The sequence below is a fragment of the Drosophila suzukii genome, chromosome 3 (assembly GCF_043229965.1).
Source record: "Drosophila suzukii chromosome 3, CBGP_Dsuzu_IsoJpt1.0, whole genome shotgun sequence".
Lineage (NCBI taxonomy): Eukaryota > Metazoa > Arthropoda > Insecta > Diptera > Drosophilidae > Drosophila > Drosophila suzukii.
In genome coordinates this window covers 53,170,241-53,192,819 of record NC_092082.1, presented here as the reverse complement: position 1 = coordinate 53,192,819, position 22,579 = coordinate 53,170,241, and the positions used below count along the sequence as shown (strand labels likewise).

At 42.2% G+C, this 22,579-nt stretch overlaps 1 long non-coding RNA gene across 2 annotated transcripts; it reads left to right on the top strand.

The window, feature by feature from the left end:
* The first annotated feature begins 15,009 nt into the window (after positions 1–15,009).
* Positions 15,010–22,360, top strand: LOC139353174 (uncharacterized). Of its 2 annotated transcripts, none has more exons than XR_011604336.1 (3): positions 15,010–15,295; positions 18,450–18,734; positions 21,877–22,360. It is a non-coding gene; the product is annotated as an uncharacterized lncRNA (long non-coding RNA). The 2 variants fall into 2 exon arrangements; XR_011604335.1 differs by lacking the exon at positions 15,010–15,295 and adding an exon at positions 17,078–18,215.
* The last annotated feature ends 219 nt before the right edge of the window (positions 22,361–22,579 follow it).

Sequence of the window (22,579 nt, the reverse complement as noted above, 5' to 3'; positions counted from 1 at the left end):
CACCGAAGCCCAGCGAAGCAGCCCGCCGACGCCGCCAGTTTTCCCGCCGCCGCCTCCCACGCCTTTCCACCAGCGCCACCACGGTACCCCGCTACCCCCCGGCGTACAAGTGTTATCTCTTGCCTTCGTGGTGTTGCGATTCGAGCCGCTGAAGCCAAAACTAACTCTAGCATTCTTATGGTTCTGTTGATGTCGACTTCGCCGGTTAGCTGTGGTGTAAGTACAATGTGAGAATTTACGTATTTTTTTAATTTGAGCCAGTTTGTGCTGTTAGAGGTTAACATGACGGGGTTGTCATTATATCAATCAATTCCGGCAGTTTTCTGGGGTCCCTAGGCCAGTGTGTAGGTGAACCAGGGGAAACGCAGTCAAGTTTATTGGTAGGTTTTATAATTGCGTAATACAGTTGTCTACCTTTCGGCGTCACGAGGCGAGATCTCCTGTGCGTATGCTTGGCGTTATAGTCTCCTGCTGCCATAAAGTAGTTGCCTAGTGAGTTGAAGTAGTCGATAAACTGGGCTTCGGATATTGTGAATCGAGGAGGACAGTATACCGCTGCTAGAGCTAGATTGTGACAATCCAACAACTACCTAACAGGTAGTTAGTAGCAAACGTGTTGTGGAAGTGGTTCTTGATGCGGTTTTTAGTCAGGATGATTGGTATTGTAAAACATATACCCTTGGAATTTGAAATTGAATTTGTTGGTAAGGTGGGTTTCTGCATTGTCATTCATAAATTGTGCTAGCTCAAGTTTGTGCCGTGAAACGCCGTTGGCATGGTTTCATTTTATTTTCTGTGTGCTCTGCATGTTGGTAAGAGATTGTAGTTGGTGATTGGACATTGTACGCAGGGCTCACATGACCCGATTTTATAACGCTTGCAAAACTTACGTTTTTATTTATAGTGGAACTGCCGAGTGAAGATCGGGCTGCTGACGAAAATTAAAGTTCAGGTGTGGACTTGGCGGGTATCAATGGTTTGTGGTGAGATCGTGCTGTTGACACTCTTTGGTTAATCCGATTTTTTAACTCCTTGTATGCTGGAAAGCCTCGGTAGTTTGATGTGGTGTATCCTCCGCAGTTACTACACCTTTTGCTATTTGGCTCCTTTTTTAATTCACACTTAGCAGAGGTATGCAACCCTCCGCAAGCGACGCATACAGAGCGGAGTGTGCAGTAAGACTTGAATTGTCCGTATTCCTAGCAATTTGCGCACTGGACTGGGCCATTGCGTTTATGCGGCTCTTCAACCGTGATTCTGCGATGCAATAGAAACTGGAGATTGTAGATGGGATGGACTTCGTTTTTCTTGAGCACCTTTGAGTCAGGTACAAGCTCCACTTTTTATTTGATACGGTTTTTACGTTAAAACCTTTATCTTTTAGTGCCTGTTCGACTTCAGCAGTGCTTACGTCTGGTTCGATTTCTTTTATGACAACTTTTTGACCTTTACTACTTTTTAGCTGGTAGGTAAAGTAGTTCTTTTTTTTGGCGTCTAGGAGCTCCGTCAATTTTCTTAAACTTTCTTCGCTTTTGACTTGGACCTTTGTTTCATGTATGTCTCCTTCAGTCAAGGGGATTACGCGGAAGCTGTCTTTACCAATCAGATCGATTATTATATTAAAAAGGTTGTTGGAGTTTTTCTCTCCAATATAAAGCGGAGACGGCTTCGCTTTCTTTTTCTACGTATCCAAGACTGCAGAAGGAATTTCGTCGGACGTGTCAGCCAAAAGTTCAAATCTATTAGCAGTGTTAGAGCTTTGCACAGTTCCTTGGCTTCAGAAAACCCGATTGATTTTTGCGACGTTACCCATTTTCGTGTCCTGTCGACTTAGTTTTCTTTTAATGTTTATGCAGCGATCCATGCCAGTCTGTATGGTCGAACCTTGCTTTTTAATTGAAGCATCTGACGGTGCTGCGCTAGCTGCAGTTGAAAAGTCCGCTGGCATTCAGGATTTTTGAATCCCAAACTTGTATTTTTGTCGGATACTTCAAAGACGGCGTGTTCAGGATTTTTGAATCCCAATCTTCTTTTGCTTAGATTTGCCTCTTCAAACTCAGTTCTGATTTTGGTCTTTCATCAAAGTATTTTCGTATAATAAATTCCCTTAATGGAAGAATGGTTTTTTTTTTCGGAAAAGGAAAGTTTGTTAAAAGAACTGTCATTCTCATAAATCAAATTTTCTTCTTTGCCCCCATATCTTATTTCTCCTTTTTCTGTGTCTATTACAGCTCCTATTTATTTCAATGGGTTGTAACCTATTAGAAAGTCTGATTTTAAACCATCTATTTCATATAATGTGTAACTCGTACGAAGGTCGTTACCATGTGATTATATTTAATTATAGAATATCCATTAACCGTAGATACTCTTTTATATATAGGAAGCCCATTTTTGTTTGTATAAATCCCTGTTCTGATATAGCAGAAGGTTGCACCTGTGATGAAAATTTTAAGTTTTTTATTTATTTTCCTATCATATCGTAATAAGTACGGTAATCCTACTCCGGATTCTGTCCTAAAAAATGGTCTTCTTCGATATTATTTAATCGCATAGTTTTATTTGCCGGTTGGTTAACTTTGGATGATTTTGCTGAGTTGTTTGTGTCTCGGGGTTTTTATTTTGATTTCATCTATTCTGGTTATAGTTGTTGTTGCTATAGTTGTTATAACATTGATTATACTTTGGCCTATTATAAATCTGTAGGGATTCATCAACGTCCATCGGTTCTGGCATGCTTTGCTGAGCTTTATTGGAATGCCATTGATTATGGGAATTATATTGTGGATTAGACTGTCTGCCCTGATTCCAGTTATGATTTTTATTCTGATTATAACTAGTTCTATTCTGGCTATCGGGTTGGTTAAACCTTAAGTTGTTAGTATTCCTCTGATTAACATTATAGTTATTATGGTTACTTTGTGTGGGTTTATTATTTTAGGTTTGGTACCCGTATAAGTTCGACTCATAAGTCTTGCGCTGTGATGATGCGAAATTGTTTGCGAATTGGGCTCTCAAATTATTGCTCTCTAGTTCTTGTACTATTACTTTAGCGTTCGGAAAGTCTTGTGAGTTCATAGAAAATATTACGTCTGAGATATGGCCGCTGAGGCTAGTTATGAATACTCCTACTGCTGTCTGTACCAGCTCATTTATTTCTCAAGACTGACAATGCGGAAAAGAATCTTTCGCTACCTCTAGCATAATGCCCCATGGCTACTTCTGCTTATTCCCTCCAACTCAAATTGTTGTCTTCTTAACCTTTAAATTCTCGGACTGATTTTATAATTTCAAATGGAGTTTCACATTTAATATTTGGGTCAATGACTTCTACTTAAAAATCTTCAAATTTTTTTCTTATTTTGACTTAGTTGTGCTTTTAGACTTACGATCTAATTCCTTAAAGGATTCAACTAATTATTGACAAAATATGCAATTAAATCGATCACTTGGTTATTAGCTTGGCTGCAAGAAGCCATTGCAGGTTGGGGTAGCGGCATGGTGAGAATTCTTTCAAAATCGTTAATAAGTCTTTCACCTTGTTTGATTTTATTGACATTTTTTTTGCCTATAGTACTTATAAAAAATAAACAGTATAAGCTCACTAATTGCCTTATTTTCTTCCTTGGTATAATGGGATGCCGTATGTTTTCCTTTGATGATCCTGCTGGGATCGCCATTCTTGGTTGTTTTAGCCAGGGATGGCCCTCAGGCTTCCTTCGATGTATTTTGTGGTTGTAAATGTTTAGCGAGGGATTACCCTCAGCTCTTCCTTCGATTTATTTTGTGATTGCAACTGTTTAGCGTGGGATTGCCCTCAGCTCTTCCTTCTTTTTATTTATTTATTTTGGTTTTAAATCTTTCTAACGCTACAAGTACAAGAATACTTATAAATTAGTGCGCTAGACTCCTTCTTGTTGAATTTGTGTTTGGATTTGTAATTAAATTTGAATTTGTTTCTGAGTTGGTATTTTTTTTGTATCAGCTTTACCTTTAATATTGTGAATTTTTTCGTTTTTTTCCTGACTCCGTCCAGTTTTTTTTGTTAAACAGAAGTTTATTATGTCTATTACTAATTAGCGGATTGTTGTAAGTAAAGGGGATTATTTCATTTATTAGTTTACTCCATTGTTTTCAACGCGAACTTTGTGTCGGTTGATAAGGTTTTTATTTGACCACGCAATTTTTTTTTCACTTTAAAACCGTTAGTTATTTATTTTAAAGCTTTAGTGAGAAAAAATTATGCGTGGCCCCACGTCGGTCGCCAATTAACTATTTTCCTGGTGAATTATTGAAAAAAATTTTATTTATTTATTCACTAAGTTACAACTTTTCCTTAATATCGACTTTTATATTACTGTTCAGAATTATTATTTGAATGAACCGATCTTCTCGGATGCAAAGACGGACTGCCTGGCAAAGGGCGGATATATCATATAAGCAAACCTCGGTTTAAGAGAATTGGGGAACTCATTAAGAGTTGGACAAGAGTTGGACTCAAGAGAGTCGGGAAATTGGATGACCAAATTCTCTGCTCGATTGCTAAACGGATTACGCTGCAGGTTTTAGCCTCGCCGGGTGTTGACCGGATGCTTGTGCTTACATTAGCTGGAACCAGCTTAGTTTATATTAGAGGGCCCGCGGCTCAATTAAATCTTAATAATGAACTTCAGCAGAAGTGGAGGAGCTAATTGGGGTTCTGTGGGAAAGCTTAGTAAGGTGTTCCCAGCTTAGAATTGTTTATAAGAAATTGTTTACGACTTGGGTAAGGCGGCTGGGTACTTGAGCTAGAAGGCGATCTCAGCTAAGAATTGTATATAAAGAGTAAGTTTATAAATTGGGTAAGGAGGCTGAGATCATGAGCTGGATAACTTGTATGCCAACGACGTCCAACTAAATGTAAGCTGCCCTCTTAGCCAAATTAATCACTGTAACAGTGAATAAGACATGGTTTGCAAATGGGCAGAGCGAAATAGATTATCCTTTAGCCCCCTCAAATCAAAATGCACAGTAGTACATAACCGATATTTCAACACAGATCATCTAGAAAAATTTTTCTTGAATGGTCAATTATTAAACTATGTAGACCGAGCGAGCAACTTGAGGTTTGCGATAAATTCCACTCTATCCTGGAGTAATCACGTAAATTGTACGATTGGGAAGCTGTATGGGATACTTAGACAACTTAACGACACGAAAACCAATAAATTTTGAAATGCTCATTGCGGGAACTAAGCGGATGCCATTACTATTTTATGGAGTCGAAGTCTTTGGAAATTCTGACGCTACTGGCCAGCACAAACTCCTTGTAGCCTTCGGCAATGTAGAGAGATATATATTTAATCGCAAGGGCACAGATCGAATCTCTGATGCAACTTTGAAAGTTTTGGATTTGCCGCTGAAAGTCAAGATCGAGTACAAAACACTACTACTGTTGCACAAGGTAAGAACAACTGCCGAGCCAAAATATCTTTTTGGCAAACTAAAATTCAGCGCTTTCAACAGAACGAACAATCTAATTTGTCAAAAAGTAAAACATTCCTATGCTGAGTAACACTTTTCTATCTGTGCTGTACGTCCTTGGAACAAACTACCACATCTACAAAAATTACACACACATCTTCAAAACTGTAATTAATTTATAACACAACTTAGTCCTTAAGAATCCAATGTTTCAAAGATTATCAAGGCTTAATGTCTTTGTATTAGAACAATATAGTACAGAAATGTTTGTACGAGGTGTGTTCAAAAAGTAAGGTGACTTTTCAAATTTCGCGGGCCACATATTTTCGATTATCGATTTTTAAGTTTTGTTATGTTGGTACACTCTTCCCTAACATCTGTACCAAGTTTCAATTGAATCCCCTTTTTTGTTTAGTTGTGAGAGGCGTAAAGGTAACAAGTTGATTTGCGTGCTCAGCGATTTTTTGCTATCGAAAAATATGGATCAAAGGATTTGCATCAAATTTTGTGTAAAAAATAAAATTAAGTGCTCCGAAACACTTGAAATGTTGACAGTGGCATACGGTGAAACTGTTCTGAGTAAAAAAAATGTTTACAAGTAATACAAACTCTTCCAAGATGGCTGGGAAGATGCCAATGACGAGCCTCGCTCTGGACGCCCAAGCACGTCAACAACTGATGAAAACGTTCAATCAGTGAAGAAAATTGTTTTGGAAAATCGTCGAATCACTATCAGAGAAGTTGCTTAAGATGTCGGTATATCGCTTGACTCGTGCCATGAAATTTTTTCAAACGTTTTGGGCATGAGTCGTGTGTCAGCGAAGTTTGTTCCAAAATTGCTGAGTTTTGACCAAAAGAACCGTCGCATGAGCATCGCTCAAGAGCTGTTGGATGACGTCAACGATTTACTCAAGAGAGAGATTTACTCAAAAGGGTCATAACTGGTGACGAATCATGGGTATATGGTTATGATATCGAAACCAAAGCCCAATCGTCACAATGGAAGAGCCCAGGTGAGCCAAGACCGAAAAAAGCACGCCAAGTTCGATCAAATGTCAAAGTTTTGATCACTGTATTCTTCGATTACCATGGCGTGGTGCATCAGGAGTTCTTACCATATGGTCGTACGTTCAATAAACAGTATTATCTGGAAGTTATGCGCCGTTTGCGAGAAGCATTACGAAAGAAACGTCCAGAATTGTGGAAAAACAATTCATGAGAGATTTTTTGGCCAAAAACAATACCACAATAATGCCTCAGCCACCATATTCACCGGATTTGGCCCCATGTGACTTTTTCTTGTTCCCAAAACTAAAGAGACCTATGAAAGGACGGAGATTTGCAAGGATTGAAGAGATAAAGACTGCATCGCGGGAAGAGCTCAAGGCTATACCGAAAAGTGCTTATGGGAAGTGCTTTGAGGATTGGAAAAACCGTTGGCATAAGTGTATTGTATCTGAGGGGGATTATTTTGAAGGGGACAACATTAATATTGATAAATAAATTAATAGTTTTTCTTGAAAATACAGTCACCTTACTTTTCGTATGTTCAAGAAGTAAATCAAATTGTGACTAGCGCACTAATTTACGAGTATTTATACCCGTTACTCGTAGAGTAAAAGGGTATACTAGATTCGTCGGAAAGTATGTAACAGGCAGAAGGAAGCGTTTCCGACCCCATAAAGTATATATATTCTTGATCAGGATCACTAGCCGAGTCGATCTAGCCATGTCCGTCTGTCCGTCTGTCCGTCTGTCTGTCCGTCCGGATGAACGCTGAGATTTCGGAAACTACGGGAGCTAGGCTATTGAGATTTGGCGTGCAGATTCCTGAGCTTCTTACGCAGCGCAAGTTTGTTTCAGCAATGTGCCACGCCCACTCTTACGCCCACAAACCGCCCAAAACAGTGGCTCCTACAGTTTTGATGCTAGAATAAAAATTTTAACATAAGTGTATTTTTCTCATCAATACCTATCGAGTGACTCGAAAAAAAAATTGCCACGCCCACTCTAACGCCCACAAACCGCCCAAACCTGTGACGGCCACAGTTTTCATGCTAGATAAAAAATTTTAGCTGAAATGTATTGTATCTCGTCAATACCTATCGATTGATCCAAAAAAAATTTTGCCACGCCCACTCTAACGCCCATAACGCTTAAATCTGTCTACCGCCGGTAGGTGGCGTAATTAAATCTCGATTTGCTGCTTGCATATCTCCATTTCCCTTTGGTCCCTTTAGCTGAGTAACGGGTATCTGATAGTCGAGGTACTCGACTATAGCGTTCTTCCTTGTTTTTGTATAATGTCATTAGTCTCTGACGCTGAAATCGGATCTTGCCGATACTTCTTTCATCATCATTGTGTCCTAAGGGAAGATAACTCCACCACGAAATTTCGCGGCCAGTTCATCTGCCCATTCTCTTAACGATGTGCTTATGGCGGGTCCCGTAATTCAGGATAAACTATTCCAGATTCTTCTTTGATTTCACTCACACTCTGTAGCAAGCACAAGAGACATTTGCAAAATGTACCGTTGTGTTACGGTTCGAAAGCAGAATATCTATTTGCAATGTATTCTGTGGAGGGATTCCCCTCAGGATCAATTGCGGGTGTTCTAGCTAGACACTGTTACTTATGGAACGAAACCAGCATCATATGCATCACCTATAATCGATCTGTTTTGTCTGAAATTTCGCGGTTTTACGATCCACTCAGTTTGGTTGAGCCTGCGATCACAAGAACTAAAATTTTCCCTTAGTAACCGTGCAAGGAGAAGTTATCTTGGGATGAAAGCCTTCCAGAGTCTCACAACACGGAACGGAAGGATTTATGCTAGAGTTTTTGACAGATTAACCACGCGTCATTTCCCCATTTGGTTCATCTTTCAAATGCTAAGACTGGAATTTGTTATGCCAGCATAAAAGCATACGTATGGCGCCTGTGTCTATATGGTTTGCAACAGACAAGCTCATTTGCTTTGTTCAAAGTCGATGGTAGCGCCTCTGAAAACACTCACTGTATCTAAACTGGAACTTTGTGGTGCCGAACTTCTGTCTAGGTTCATCGAACGTATTCGAGGCATTGGCTTTTGCTGGTGCGACTCAACGGTTGCCCTTTTATGGGTCCGAGACAAGCCCTCCAGATTTAACATTTTTGTAGCAAGCCGAGTTTCTGCCATTCAAGAGATTCGTGCGGCTAGCTCAGAAGATTGTGCGTTCGTCCCACCAAATTTATATGACGTGATTGCCCGTGGATCAGTGAGAAAACAAAGTGTTCAAATGGTAACAGTGGGATTTATTCTCGTGGTATTAGTACAGCGGGTGTGTGGCTGGGCTGGCTTCGGTATCTCCTGGCTCTGGTTCCGCCGGCTGCTGGCGCTCCTCTTTCTGGCTCCTCGACGCGTTGACTCGGCTTCCACTGGCTCTGGGTTTCGGGACGCTCGTAGTGGCCGCTTCTGCTTGCTTGCCGACGCGCTGCCTCGGGGTCGCTTGTTGCGCCTTAGACTCGCAGAGAGTTCGGCCTTGTGGGCTTAGGGAAGCGTCACCGTTCTCAGACTAGGGTGAACAAGCCTTGCTCTCCAGCCCGACGCCTGTCGAGGCAATAAATGTCCCTTTCTCTGTAACGGACGGACCCGCTAGGTTCTTGTGAAGATCGCGCTGACAGTCAAGGCTGCCGCCAGGATCACTAGCCGAGTCGATCTAGCCATGTCCGTCTGTCCGTCTGTCCGTCTGTCTGTCCGTCCGCATGAACGCTGAGATCTCGGAAACTATGGGAGCTAGGCTATTGAGATTTGGCGTGCAGATTCCTGAGCTTCTTACGCAGCGCAAGTTTGTTTCAGCAATGTGCCACGCCCACTCTTACGCCCACAAACCGCCCAAAACAGTGGCTCCTACAGTTTTGATGCTAGAATAAAAATTTTAACATAAGTGTATTTTTCTCATCAATACCTATCGAGTGACTCGAAAAAAAAATTGCCACGCCCACTCTAACGCCCACAAACCGCCCAAACCTGTGACGGCCACAGTTTTCATGCTAGATAAAAAATTTTAGCTGAAATGTATTGGTCTCGTCAATACCTATCGATTGATCCAAAAAAAATTTTGCCACGCCCACTCTAACGCCCATAACGCTTAAATCTGTCTACCGCCGGTAGGTGGCGTAATTAAATCTCGATTTGCTGCTTGCATATCTCCATTTCCCTTTGGTCCCTTTAGCTGAGTAACGGGTATCTGATAGTCGAGGTACTCGACTATAGCGTTCTTCCTTGTTTTTGTATAATGTCATTAGTCTCTGACGCTGAAATCGGATCTTGCCGATACTTCTTTCATCATCATTGTGTCCTAAGGGAAGATAACTCCACCACGAAATTTCGCGGCCAGTTCATCTGCCCATTCTCTTAACGATGTGCTTATGGCGGGTCCCGTAATTCAGGATAAACTATTCCAGATTCTTCTTTGATTTCACTCACACTCTGTAGCAAGCACAAGAGACATTTGCAAAATGTACCGTTGTGTTACGGTTCGAAAGCAGAATATCTATTTGCAATGTATTCTGTGGAGGGATTCCCCTCAGGATCAATTGCGGGTGTTCTAGCTAGACACTGTTACTTATGGAACGAAACCAGCATCATATGCATCACCTATAATCGATCTGTTTTGTCTGAAATTGCGCGGTTTTACGATCCACTCAGTTTGGTTGAGCCTGCGATCACAAGAACTAAAATTTTCCCTTAGTAACCGTGCAAGGAGAAGTTATCTTGGGATGAAAGCCTTCCAGAGTCTCACAACACGGAACGGAAGGATTTATGCTAGAGTTTTTGACAGATTAACCACGCGTCATTTCCCCATTTGGTTCATCTTTCAAATGCTAAGACTGGAATTTGTTATGCCAGCATAAAAGCATACGTATGGCGCCTGTGTCTATATGGTTTGCAACAGACAAGCTCATTTGCTTTGTTCAAAGTCGATGGTAGCGCCTCTGAAAACACTCACTGTATCTAAACTGGAACTTTGTGGTGCCGAACTTCTGTCTAGGTTCATCGAACGTATTCGAGGCATTGGCTTTTGCTGGTGCGACTCAACGGTTGCCCTTTTATGGGTCCGAGACAAGCCCTCCAGATTTAACATTTTTGTAGCAAGCCGAGTTTCTGCCATTCAAGAGATTCGTGCGGCTAGCTCAGAAGATTGTGCGTTCGTCCCACCAAATTTATATGACGTGATTGCCCGTGGATCAGTGAGAAAACAAAGTGTTCAAATGGTAACAGTGGGATTTATTCTCGTGGTATTAGTACAGCGGGTGTGTGGCTGGGCTGGCTTCGGTATCTCCTGGCTCTGGTTCCGCCGGCTGCTGGCGCTCCTCTTTCTGGCTCCTCGACGCGTTGACTCGGCTTCCACTGGCTCTGGGTTTCGGGACGCTCGTAGTGGCCGCTTCTGCTTGCTTGCCGACGCGCTGCCTCGGGGTCGCTTGTTGCGCCTTAGACTCGCAGAGAGTTCGGCCTTGTGGGCTTAGGGAAGCGTCACCGTTCTCAGACTAGGGTGAACAAGCCTTGCTCTCCAGCCCGACGCCTGTCGAGGCAATAAATGTCCCTTTCTCTGTAACGGACGGACCCGCTAGGTTCTTGTGAAGATCGCGCTGACAGTCAAGGCTGCCGCCAGGAAGCTGCCTAGCAGTTCACTTTGCTTTCCGCCTAGCGCAGACGTGCGTGACGTCCGCGACGCTTCTGCGCTCCCCAATGAGCTCCGCGCGGCGATGTTAACGTGGCTGCAGGAAATGTCTGCTGGCGTCGCTGTCGATGTCCTCTGCGCTGTCTCCTGACCAGAGGCTTTTCGTTCTGGCACACGGGGAGTTGGGCGGTTGCTGTTCGGGAACTTCGCCGGTAATCGCAGCCACTTGTGTCTCAGTTCGGAGATTCCTGATGTCCCAATTCCGAACGTCTCGACGTGGCAATTTTGCTACTTGTATGCTTCCCACGGCGCTGCTTCCGACGACTCGCTTGGTTGTGGCTCCCTCGTAGATTACTTGCTTGACTGACTGTTCACTTGGTACTTTAACTGATCTTGAAGGTTTGGTTCCTCGTGATCGACTGATCCAGCTGCCAGCGCTCTGCGGCCTCTCTCGCTCTCCATCCTTGGTCTCCAAACTCTCTCGATCTCCATCCTTGGTCTCCAAACTCTCTCGCTCTCCATCCTTGGTCTCCAAACTCTCCTCGCCGCGCCGTTACTAAGCGAATTCGCCGCGTATCTGGTAAGCGACCGGCCATCTGCTGCTGCTTCTATTTTTGGGGAGTTAGTCAACTCCTCACAAGCCAATGTTGTTCTATGTTAGGAACCAAGGCGTGGCCGCACTTTGGGGCCTAGTGTAGTGCCGTGCGCAGAGGGTGAAAGATAGAACGGTAAAACACCGCACCTTGGACCCTTATGTGGTGCCGTACGCAGAGGGCGAAAGGTCGAACTGTAAAACGGAGGACTTTGGACTGTGGTATGGGGACGTGTGCACTGGAGACAAGGAGAGACCGAGGATTAGCGGTACTAACAGGCCCAGCGCTGAAAGTTGGACCAGTCATCAAGATTAGAACGCGAGTAAAGAACGTTAAGCAAAGTCAAAGTCAAGGAGATACAGCCGTGAAAGTCAAAATTTTTTTACGCTGAAGGTGATTTAATTGACATATCAAAGGCTTTTGTTAAGCTAATAAGCTTTTTTATTAGCTGTTGTAAAATCTTAAGAAATGTTCTTGGCATGGCTTGTGTGATGACTAACAATGAAAGGAGTGTGTTTAAAGTCGAGAGCAAATTCGTACTACTTTTTAAGAGTTAGCCAGCCGAACGCTGGGCATAAGAATGCAAGGCAAGAGAGCGTGATCGAAAGAGATGCTTATTGCGATGCAGCTGATATAAGAGCTTGGATTAAGAGACGTTAATAAACTGTTGTGGCTGACCAGACATACTCTCCCCGTTTGAAGTCTGGGTTTCAACATCATCATTAAGGCGCAGCAGACACAGCTTGCTCACTGCTCGTAACTTTTGCCAGGACCAAGTCATCGATGATCAGACCAGGCTTTGGGGCAGCAGTGTCAAGTATTCTTCTTTCCATCCATTACTTCTGTAAGTAAGCCATGTGTTGCCATCCATCTAGGCGATTCAAGTTAAGGCTGGTCACATCAGGCTCGGTTAACGCATCCAGATCAGCTGGGTTCTCTGAAATCGAGACTAAGGGTCGAGAATAAACTAACTAGAATTATTAACTATCAAGCCCCGGAACTGAAGGGCCAACGGCGCGATAGAAATAACGCTTAGCCATCTTCACAGCCACTTCCACCACCAAAGTGCGGTGACATCTGAAGAATAAAACACCAATCAATGGACTCCGAAAAACAAAAGTCCAATGGAAATTTCTGGTGATCGTCTTAGTGCAAGCAGCTAATTTCGCGCGCCAACACAGTTAGTTGCATTTTCAGATCAAATATGCCGCGGCTTTCTTATGGTGCATATAAATCGCTTAAGACCATAAAGAAACGACATCGTCAAGGGATCCTTGATCAGATCCAAATAAATAGCTTTCGTGACAATACAAACGAAGACGCAATCGTAGCATTTTACTGGAGGCTTGTTGCGCACTTCCAACTTTTAGAGGAATGGCCTGCCAAAATCAATGCCAGTGACTTCAAATGAATGAAATCCAACAAGTCGCTCCTTTGAAGGATCCGCCTTTATATGTTCTACTAATCGAGGCTGCGCTCGATAGCATCTAACACATTTGTTAACTGCCTAGTATACCATGTTCCTCCCTTCAATAGGCCAATACTGGGATCGAATTAGGCCAAGTAGTGCTCGGTGACAAGTGTGCAGATTGCCTTCATGGAAGTGAGTAATGATGGCCCTAATGACCGAATGACTATGTGGTAATATAATTGGGTGACGGCCAATAAAATTTGGTGACGAGTTCCTCAGTCGGCCATCCCTTCTAAGAAGCCGAAACTGGTCAATGAAAGGCGAAAGCAAAGCGAGCGAGCTAGATGAGTCTACTAATCCCCTCGAATGCAGCGATTTTATGTAGTCCCATAAATGAGAGCGCTGGATAAGACGAAGCAACAGCTGAGTACCATTTTAATATCGGCCACCGTGAGCGTGGGGTGACGGATGCGATTACTAAACTCATAGATGTATCCGAAAACTTTTGAAGCGCAGCAAAAGAATTTGCAAATTTGGAGCTGGCTACTATGTCTTCGTATGGAGACTTTATTAGCAGGACCCCTGGGCGAAGCGCAAATGTTTGGTTTTCAGCGTTGATTGGGGATGGCCAGTCAGCTTTGAAATGGAGGTCCATGACCCCAGAAAGGAGACTCGTTTAGTTAAGTGGGAACAGCACCGCAGGACAGAATGCCGGTTGGAATTAAGGATGTTGGAACGTAAAGGCACTCCACTGACTCAGTTAACTCTTGAACAGAAACTTGGTTTGCTGCAAAAATGTTGAATCTGAAGGGCTCGACTTTGAACAAAGCAATGGAGCTTGTCCTTTGTAAGCCATGCTGGCATCACAAATTCCATTCTTAGCATTTGGAGAACGATCCAAACGAAGAAATGACAAGTGGCTAATCTGCCCGAAACTCTTGCAAGATAACTTCTCCATGCACAGTTACTAAAAAAAAATTTTAGTTCTTGTGATTACTGGCCCAACCAAACCGAGTGAATCGACAGATTGCATATGGGGGGTTAATGCTGAATGTAAGACCGAAAAGGAGAACCGTACTGGTCAGAAGCAAGATCCCAAGCGATATCGATCGTTTTGGTTAAGGTTCGTACAGCCAAAAATGATGCTGGTTTCGTTCCATAAGTAACAGAGTTTAACTTGAACATAGATATTCTGTTTGCGAACCGTAACAGAACGGTCCATTGTGTGAACGAAACCAAAGAAGAATCTGGAACATTTTATGCTGAATTACGGGACACGCCATAAACACGTAGTTGAGAGAATAGCCAGATGAACAGGCCGCAGATCCATCAAAAACTAGCTGAAGTTAGCGGCAGAGACTAATGAAATATGCCCTAAATCCTATATGGATCCCGCATTTTGAGCCTTCAAGGCTGGCCGACAATGCATCTTTCTCTCTAAGGAAAAGAATCTACGATGAGCTTGCTGGTAGGACTCTCTCAACAGATCAAGATTCAGTTTAGAAGGTTATCGAACAGAATAAACACCAGCTTGCAAAGGAACGACATGCCTTAACCGATCCAAACTATTCTCTTTACTAGCGAAAGGTAGATCATTAGACGAGCCATGGGAGCCGCCATTACATCCAGAAACAACTCAGCCCAGGTAGGTCTTTTAATGAGAGGTACAATAGCTCGTAGAAAAGACTATCTCCAATTAAGAGGTCCACACGCTGGAAAGCATACAACTTGAGGTGTATTCCAGTTTCCGATGTCTACATTGAAACTAGGCTGTCGCTCGTGCGATTACTACGGTAGTGTTAACCGAGTGATCATCCGTCAAAAAATTAGAGCCTATTCCTGATACAGGCGCTAAAGTCCTTATTTTCTTTGTTTGCAGCTGGTGCAGCTGAGAGCCCGAATCAAGAGGAGCTTAACAACGAAAGAAAACCCAAGAAAGATTTTTTACTAAAACGCTGGCTATTGCTAAGTGCACAGTATCATTGCTAAAATCGTGTGCAACAAGTACAGAGGGTTCTATGACACGATTTAGTGAGGCAGAGCTAAGCGCTTCTGGAGACATGTACGGCATTTAATGGAATGGCATTGCCTCACTTGATGACAAGTCTTAAGGCAATTTATGCAAAGGGCGAGCCTTTTTGCTTCCTGAAGGCGATTCGTAGAGGTAAGGTTTTTAAAATTCTGACAATGGTAAACAGAGTGACCCGCATCATTATAGAATGCACAAGTCCAAGGATTAAGATTTGTGGCAACAATTGCAGATCTACGCGTATCGGAAAATGGGTTACTTCTCACCTGATTGCCCCCAAAAATCTTTTTTCTTAAATAACTTCTAAACGAAGCATTAAATTCTTACAAATGAAATGACATACGACGGCTATTATCAGCAGGAATACATAATGAATACATAAATAAAAATATTTAATCGACCAAAAGAAGCTTGAAGTTCCTTTTAAATTGGGCTTTAGTTTAATGCGTGGCTTTTATAGTACATGGCAAAACATATGACTTTGCTATACCGCATGAGGACTGCTCCCAAAGCATAGTAGCTGGTATTTGTAATAGGCAAAAACTGTTTTTGAAGTCGGTCTAGACTACAATTTGGTCGCTTTTTATTAGCATTTTGAGATTTTCGAATAATTCAAAAATTCAATGTCTTTTGTATTTATTGTAACATTTTTTTCACATATTTTATTTAATGTTTTAGCAAATTTAAAGATGTATATATCGTCTTGGATAGCTACCCAGATAACGTTTAACTTTTTTGTATTTCGTCAATTTCAATTCAGTCAGTAAAAACTTTATTTCATAATTTGAAAACACAAATTTATCAATTTGAAGTTTTAAGTTGTTCAAACTAGGCCAAAGGGCAATCGCAGGAACTCATAGTACCCGTTAAAAGTAGAAATGTTTTGATGTCACCGTAGCTCGATTTTATTTGGTAAAAACCCTTTGTTAAGTCTAGTGAAGAGAATATTTTCAATTTTACGTCTATATTAGGTGTAGGATTTCGATCTTCTATTGTTCTGGAATTAAATACTGTAATCGACCTCCATTGGTTTGAAAAGTATAATTTTTTTGGAGAAAACATAAAGGACTGCTGTATGGGCCTTTCGCCTTCCTTACTATTCCATGTGTTATAGTTATATACTAGATTCGTACAACCATATATTGAGACCACGGGTAGGTGGCGCATTTGCATATCTCCAATTCCTTTTGGTCCCATTAGCTGAGTGACGGGTATCTGATAGTCGAGGTACTCGACTATAGAATTCTTCCTTGTTTTTTTTTTACTACATACTTTTTACTACATACATACCAATTCTAGTTTTCCCTGTTAATTTGACCAACGGTACAGCTAAAAATACAAAACCAATGTTAGCCGACATTTTAATATATGTGTCTTATATGTGGGCTTATCTTAAATATTTTTGCTGAAACACACTCTCAATATACGACAATATTACTAAAAAACAAGGAAGAACGCTATAGTCGAGTACCTCGACTATCAGATACCCGTTACTCAGCTTAATGGAGATATGCAAGCAGCAAAGCGAGATTAAAATGCGCCACCTACCGGCGGTAGACAGATTTAAGCGTTATGGGCGTTAGAGTGGGCGTGGCAAATTTTTTTTTGGATCAATCGATAGGTATTGACGAGACCAATACAATTCAGTTATCTAGCATGAAAATTGTGGGCGTCACAGGCTTGGGCGGTTTGTGAGCGTTGAAGTGGGCGTGGCTTTTTTTAGGTCAATCGATAGGTATTGATGAGAACAATACATATCAGTTAAAATTTTTATTCTAGCACCAAAACGGTAGGAGCCACAGTATTGGGCGGTTTGTTGGCGTTAGGGTGGGCGTGGCACTCTGCTGAATCAAACTTGCGCTGCGTAAGCAGCTCTGGAATCTGCATGCCTAATCCCAATAGCCTAGTTCTTATAGTTTCCGAGATCTCAGCGTTCATCCGGACGGACAGACAGACGGACAGACATACATGGCTAGATCGACTCGGCTAGTGATCCTGATCAAGAATATATGTACTTTATGGGGTCGGAAACGCTTCCTTCTGCCTGTTACATACTTTCCGACGAATATAGTATACCCTTTTCCTCTACGAGTAACGGGTATAATTAGAACAAGAAGCCGTTTAGTAGTCAGGTTGAAGCCGGAAATAGGCAAGGAGACCCGTCATATAGAACAAGCAGAGTTGAGGTGTGCATGGGCAGTGGCAACAGTTTAGTCGTCAGGCCGAGGCCAGAGTCATCGGAGCATGCCACACACAGACCAGAACACTATGCATTCCAACACAAACCAGAGTCAACGACGAAGCACAGCTTGTGGAGGAGAATGGGTCCGAAATTGCAAGAAGCAAAGGCCGACCGCTTAGTCGTCTGCCAACCGCCTGAGTCAACGGAAGTTATGCCCAGCTGGGTGAAGATGTGAAAGCCTTTCCTGAAATGACATTCGAAAACACCCGGACGCAGAAGGCAAAGGCATTCCGATTCATCTTCAGGAAAACACTGAAGTCAACGGTCCAGAAGTAAAGCCGCTGACACTTGGATACAGACATAGACGAAGCGGGCAAGCCAGACTTAAGCACCACCACTGTGTTCCAGAGGCCGCGATCCATTGGAGTCACTGGTCACTGGTCAGCTTGATAGCCTGCCAGACAATTAAGCGGACAAAGACGCGCACTCACTTACAAAACTTTGCAATAGCTGAAAGAAAGGCAGAGTGAATACACCTCGAAAGCTCAACTCACCACAGCTAAGCGAACACACTGACAGAACAACAACCAACCAGAACAACGGCCAACTGCAAAAACCTACTTCGAGGGCAGTGCAGGGCAAAGGAGCAGGGTAGCAAGGGCTGGAAAAGCAGGCAAGAATTAATAACAAGAACAAAACATCCTAAAAAATACATTCAAGATTCAGTTTAGAAGGTTATCGAACAGAATAAACACCAGCTTGCAAAGGAACGACATGCCTTAACCGATCCAAACTATTCTCTTTACTAGCGAAAGGTAGATCATTAGACGAGCCATGGGAGCCGCCATTACCTCCAGAAACAACTCAGCCCAGGTAGGTCTTTTAATGAGAGGTACAATAGCTCGTAGAAAAGACTATCTCCAATTAAGAGGTCCACACGCTGGAAAGCATACAACTTGAGGTGTATTCCAGTTTCCGATGTCTACATTGAAACTAGGCTGTCGCTCGTGCGATTACTACGGTAGTGTTAACCGAGTGATCATCCGTCAAAAAATTAGAGCATATTCCTGATACAGGCGCTAAAGTCCTTATTTTCTTTGTTTGCAGCTGGTGCAGCTGAGAGCCCGAATCAAGAGGAGCTTAACAACGAAAGAAAACCCAAGAAAGATTTTTTACTAAAACGCTGGCTATTGCTAAGTGCACAGTATCATTACTAAAATCGTGTGCAACAAGTACAGAGGGTTCTATGACACGATTTAGTGAGGCAGAGTTAAGCGCTTCTGGAGACATGTACGGCATTTAATGGAATGGCATTGCCTCACTGGATGACAAGTCTTAAGGCAATTTATGCAAAGGGCGAGCCTTTTTGCTTCCTGAAGGCGATTCGTAGAGGTAAGGTTTTTAAAATTCTGACAATGGTAAACAGAGTGACCCGCATCATTATAGAATGCACAAGTCCAAGGATTAAGATTTGTGGCAACAATTGCAGATCTACGCGTATCGGAAAATGGGTTACTTCTCACCTGATTGCCCCCAAAAATCTTTTTTCTTAAATAACTTCTAAACGAAGCATTGAATTCTTACAAATGAAATGACATACGACGGCTATTATCAGCAAGAATACATAATGAATACATAAATAAAAATATTTAATCGACCAAAAGAAGCTTGAAGTTCCTTTTAAATTGGGCTTTAGTTTAATGCGTGGCTTTTATAGTACATGGCAAGACATATGACTTAGCTATACCGCATGAGGACTGCTCCCAAAGCATAGTAGCTGGTATTTGTAATAGGCAAAAACTGTTTTTGAAGTCGGTCTAGACTACAATTTGGTCGCTTTTTATTAGCATTTTGAGATTTTCGAATAATTCAAAAATTCAATGTCTTTTGTATTTATTGTAACATTTTTTTCACATATTTTATTTAATGTTTTAGCAAATTTAAAGATGTATATATCGTCTTGGGTAGCTACCCAGATAACGTTTAACTTTTTTGTATTTCGTCAATTTCAATTCAGTCAGTAAAAACTTTATTTCATAATTTGAAAACACAAATTTATCAATTTGAAGTTTTAAGTTGTTCAAACTAGGCCAAAGGGCAATCGCAGGAACTCATAGTACCCGTTAAAAGTAGAAATGTTTTGAATGTCACCGTAGCTCGATTTTATTTGGTAAAAACCCTTTGTTAAGTCTAATGAAGAGAATATTTTCAATTTTACGTCTATATTAGGTGTAGGATTTCGATCTTCTATTGTTCTGGAATTAAATACTGTAATCGACCTTCATTGGTTTGAAAAGTATAATTTAAAGGACTGCTGTATGGGCCTTTTGCCTTCCTTACTATTCCATGTGTTATAGTTATATACTAGATTCGTATAACCATATATTGAGACCACGGGTAGGTGGCGCATTTGCATATCTCCAATTCCCTTTGGTCCCATTAGCTGAGTGACGGGTATCTGATAGTCGAGGTACTCGACTATAGAATTCTTCCTTGTTTTTTTTTTACTACATACTTTTTACTACATACATACCAATTCTAGTTTTCCCTGTTAATTTGACCAACGGTACAGCTAAAAATACAAAACCAATGTTAGCCGACATTTTAAAATATGTGTCTTATATAATTGGGCTTATCTTAAATATTTTTGCTGAAACACACTCTCAATATACGACAATATTACTAAAAAACAAGGAAGAACGCTATAGTCGAGTACCTCGACTATCAGATACCCGTTACTCAGCTTAATGGAGATATGCAAGCAGCAAGGCGAGATTAAAATGCGCCACCTACCGGCGGTAGACAGATTTAAGCGTTATGGGCGTTAGAGTGGGCGTGGCAAATTTTTTTTTGCATCAATCGATAGGTATTGACGAGACCAATACATTTCAGTTATCTAGCATAAAAATTGTGGGCGTCACAGGCTTGGGCGGTTTGTGAGCGTTGAAGTGGGCGTGGCTTTTTTTAGGTCAATCGATAGGTATTGATGAGAACAATACATATCAGTTAAAATTTTTATTCTAGCACCAAAACGGTAGGAGCCACAGTTTTGGGCGGTTTGTTGGCGTTAGGGTGGGCGTGGCACTCTGCTGAATCAAACTTGCGCTGCGTAAGCAGCTCTGGAATCTGCATGCCTAATCCCAATAGCCTAGTTCTTATAGTTTCCGAGATCTCAGCGTTCATCCGGACGGACAGACAGACGGACAGACATACATGGCTAGATCGACTCGGCTAGTGATCCTGATCAAGAATATATGTACTTTATGGGGTCGGAAACGCTTCCTTCTGCCTGTTACATACTTTCCGACGAGTATAGTATACCCTTTTCCTCTACGAGTAACGGGTATAATTAGAACAAGAAGCCGTTTAGTAGTCAGGTTGAAGCCGGAAATAGGCAAGGAGACCCGTCATGTAGAACAAGCAGAGTTGAGGTGTGCATGGGCAGTGGCAACAGTTTAGTCGTCAGGCCGAGGCCAGAGTCATCGGAGCATGCCACACACAGACCAGAACACTATGCATTCCAACACAAACTAGAGTCAACGACGAAGCACAGCTTGTGGAGGAGAATGGGTCCGAAATTGCAAGAAGCAAAGGCCGACCGCTTAGTCGTCTGCCAACCGCCTGAGTCAACGGAAGTTATGCCCAGCTGGGTGAAGATGTGAAAGCCTTTCCTGAAATGACATTCGAAAACACCCGGACGCAGGAGGCAAAGGCATTCCGATTCATCTTCAGGAAAACACTGAAGTCAACGGTCCAGAAGTAAAGCCGCTGACACTTGGATACAGACATAGACGAAGCGGGCAAGCCAGACTTAAGCACCACCACTGTGTTCCAGAGGCCGCGATCCATTGGAGTCACTGGTCACCGGTCAGCTTGATAGCCTGCCAGACCTTTAAGCGGACAAAGACGCGCACTCACTTACAAAACTTTGCAATAGCTGAAAGAAAGGCAGAGTGAATACACCTCGAAAGCTCAACTCACCACAGCTAAGCGAACACACTGACAGAACAACAACCAACCAGAACAACGGCCAACTGCAAAAACCTACTTCGAGGGCAGTGCAGGGCAAAGGAGCAGGGTAGCAAGGGCTGGAAAAGCAGGCAAGAATTAATAACAAGAACAAAACATCCTAAAAAATACATTCAAGATTCAGTTTAGAAGGTTATCGAACAGAATAAACACCAGCTTGCAAAGGAACGACATGCCTTAACCGATCCAAACTATTCTCTTTACTAGCGAAAGGTAGATCATTAGACGAGCCATGGGAGCCGCCATTACCTCCAGAAACAACTCAGCCCAGGTAGGTCTTTTAATGAGAGGTACAATAGCTCGTAGAAAAGACTATCTCCAATTAAGAGGTCCACACGCTGGAAAGCATACAACTTGAGGTGTATTCCAGTTTCCGATATCTACATTGAAACTAGGCTGTCGCTCGTGCGATTACTACGGTAGTGTTAACCGAGTGATCATCCGTCAAAAAATTAGAGCCTATTCCTGATACAGGCGCTAAAGTCCTTATTTTCTTTGTTTGCAGCTGGTGCAGCTGAGAGCCCGAATCAAGAGGAGCTTAACAACGAAAGAAAACCCAAGAAAGATTTTTTACTAAAACGCTGGCTATTGCTAAGTGCACAGTATCATTACTAAAATCGTGTGCAACAAGTACAGAGGGTTCTATGACACGATTTAGTGAGGCAGAGTTAAGCGCTTCTGGAGACATGTACGGCATTTAATGGAATGGCATTGCCTCACTTGATGACAAGTCTTAAGGCAATTTATGCAAAGGGCGAGCCTTTTTGCTTCCTGAAGGCGATTCGTAGAGGTAAGGTTTTTAAAATTCTGACAATGGTAAACAGAGTGACCCGCATCATTATAGAATGCACAAGTCCAAGGATTAAGATTTGTGGCAACAATTGCAGATCTACGCGTATCGGAAAATGGGTTACTTCTCACCTGATTGCCCCCAAAAATCTTTTTTCTTAAATAACTTCTAAACGAAGCATTATTATGTATGTAGTAAAAAGTATGTAGTAAAAAAAAAACAAGGAAGAACGCTATAGTCGAGTACCTCGACTATCAGATACCCGTTACTCAGCTTAATGGAGATATGCAAGCAGCAAAGCGAGATTAAAATGCGCCACCTACCGGCGGTAGACAGATTTAAGCGTTATGGGCGTTAGAGTGGGCGTGGCAAATTTTTTTTTGGATCAATCGATAGGTATTGACGAGACCAATACATT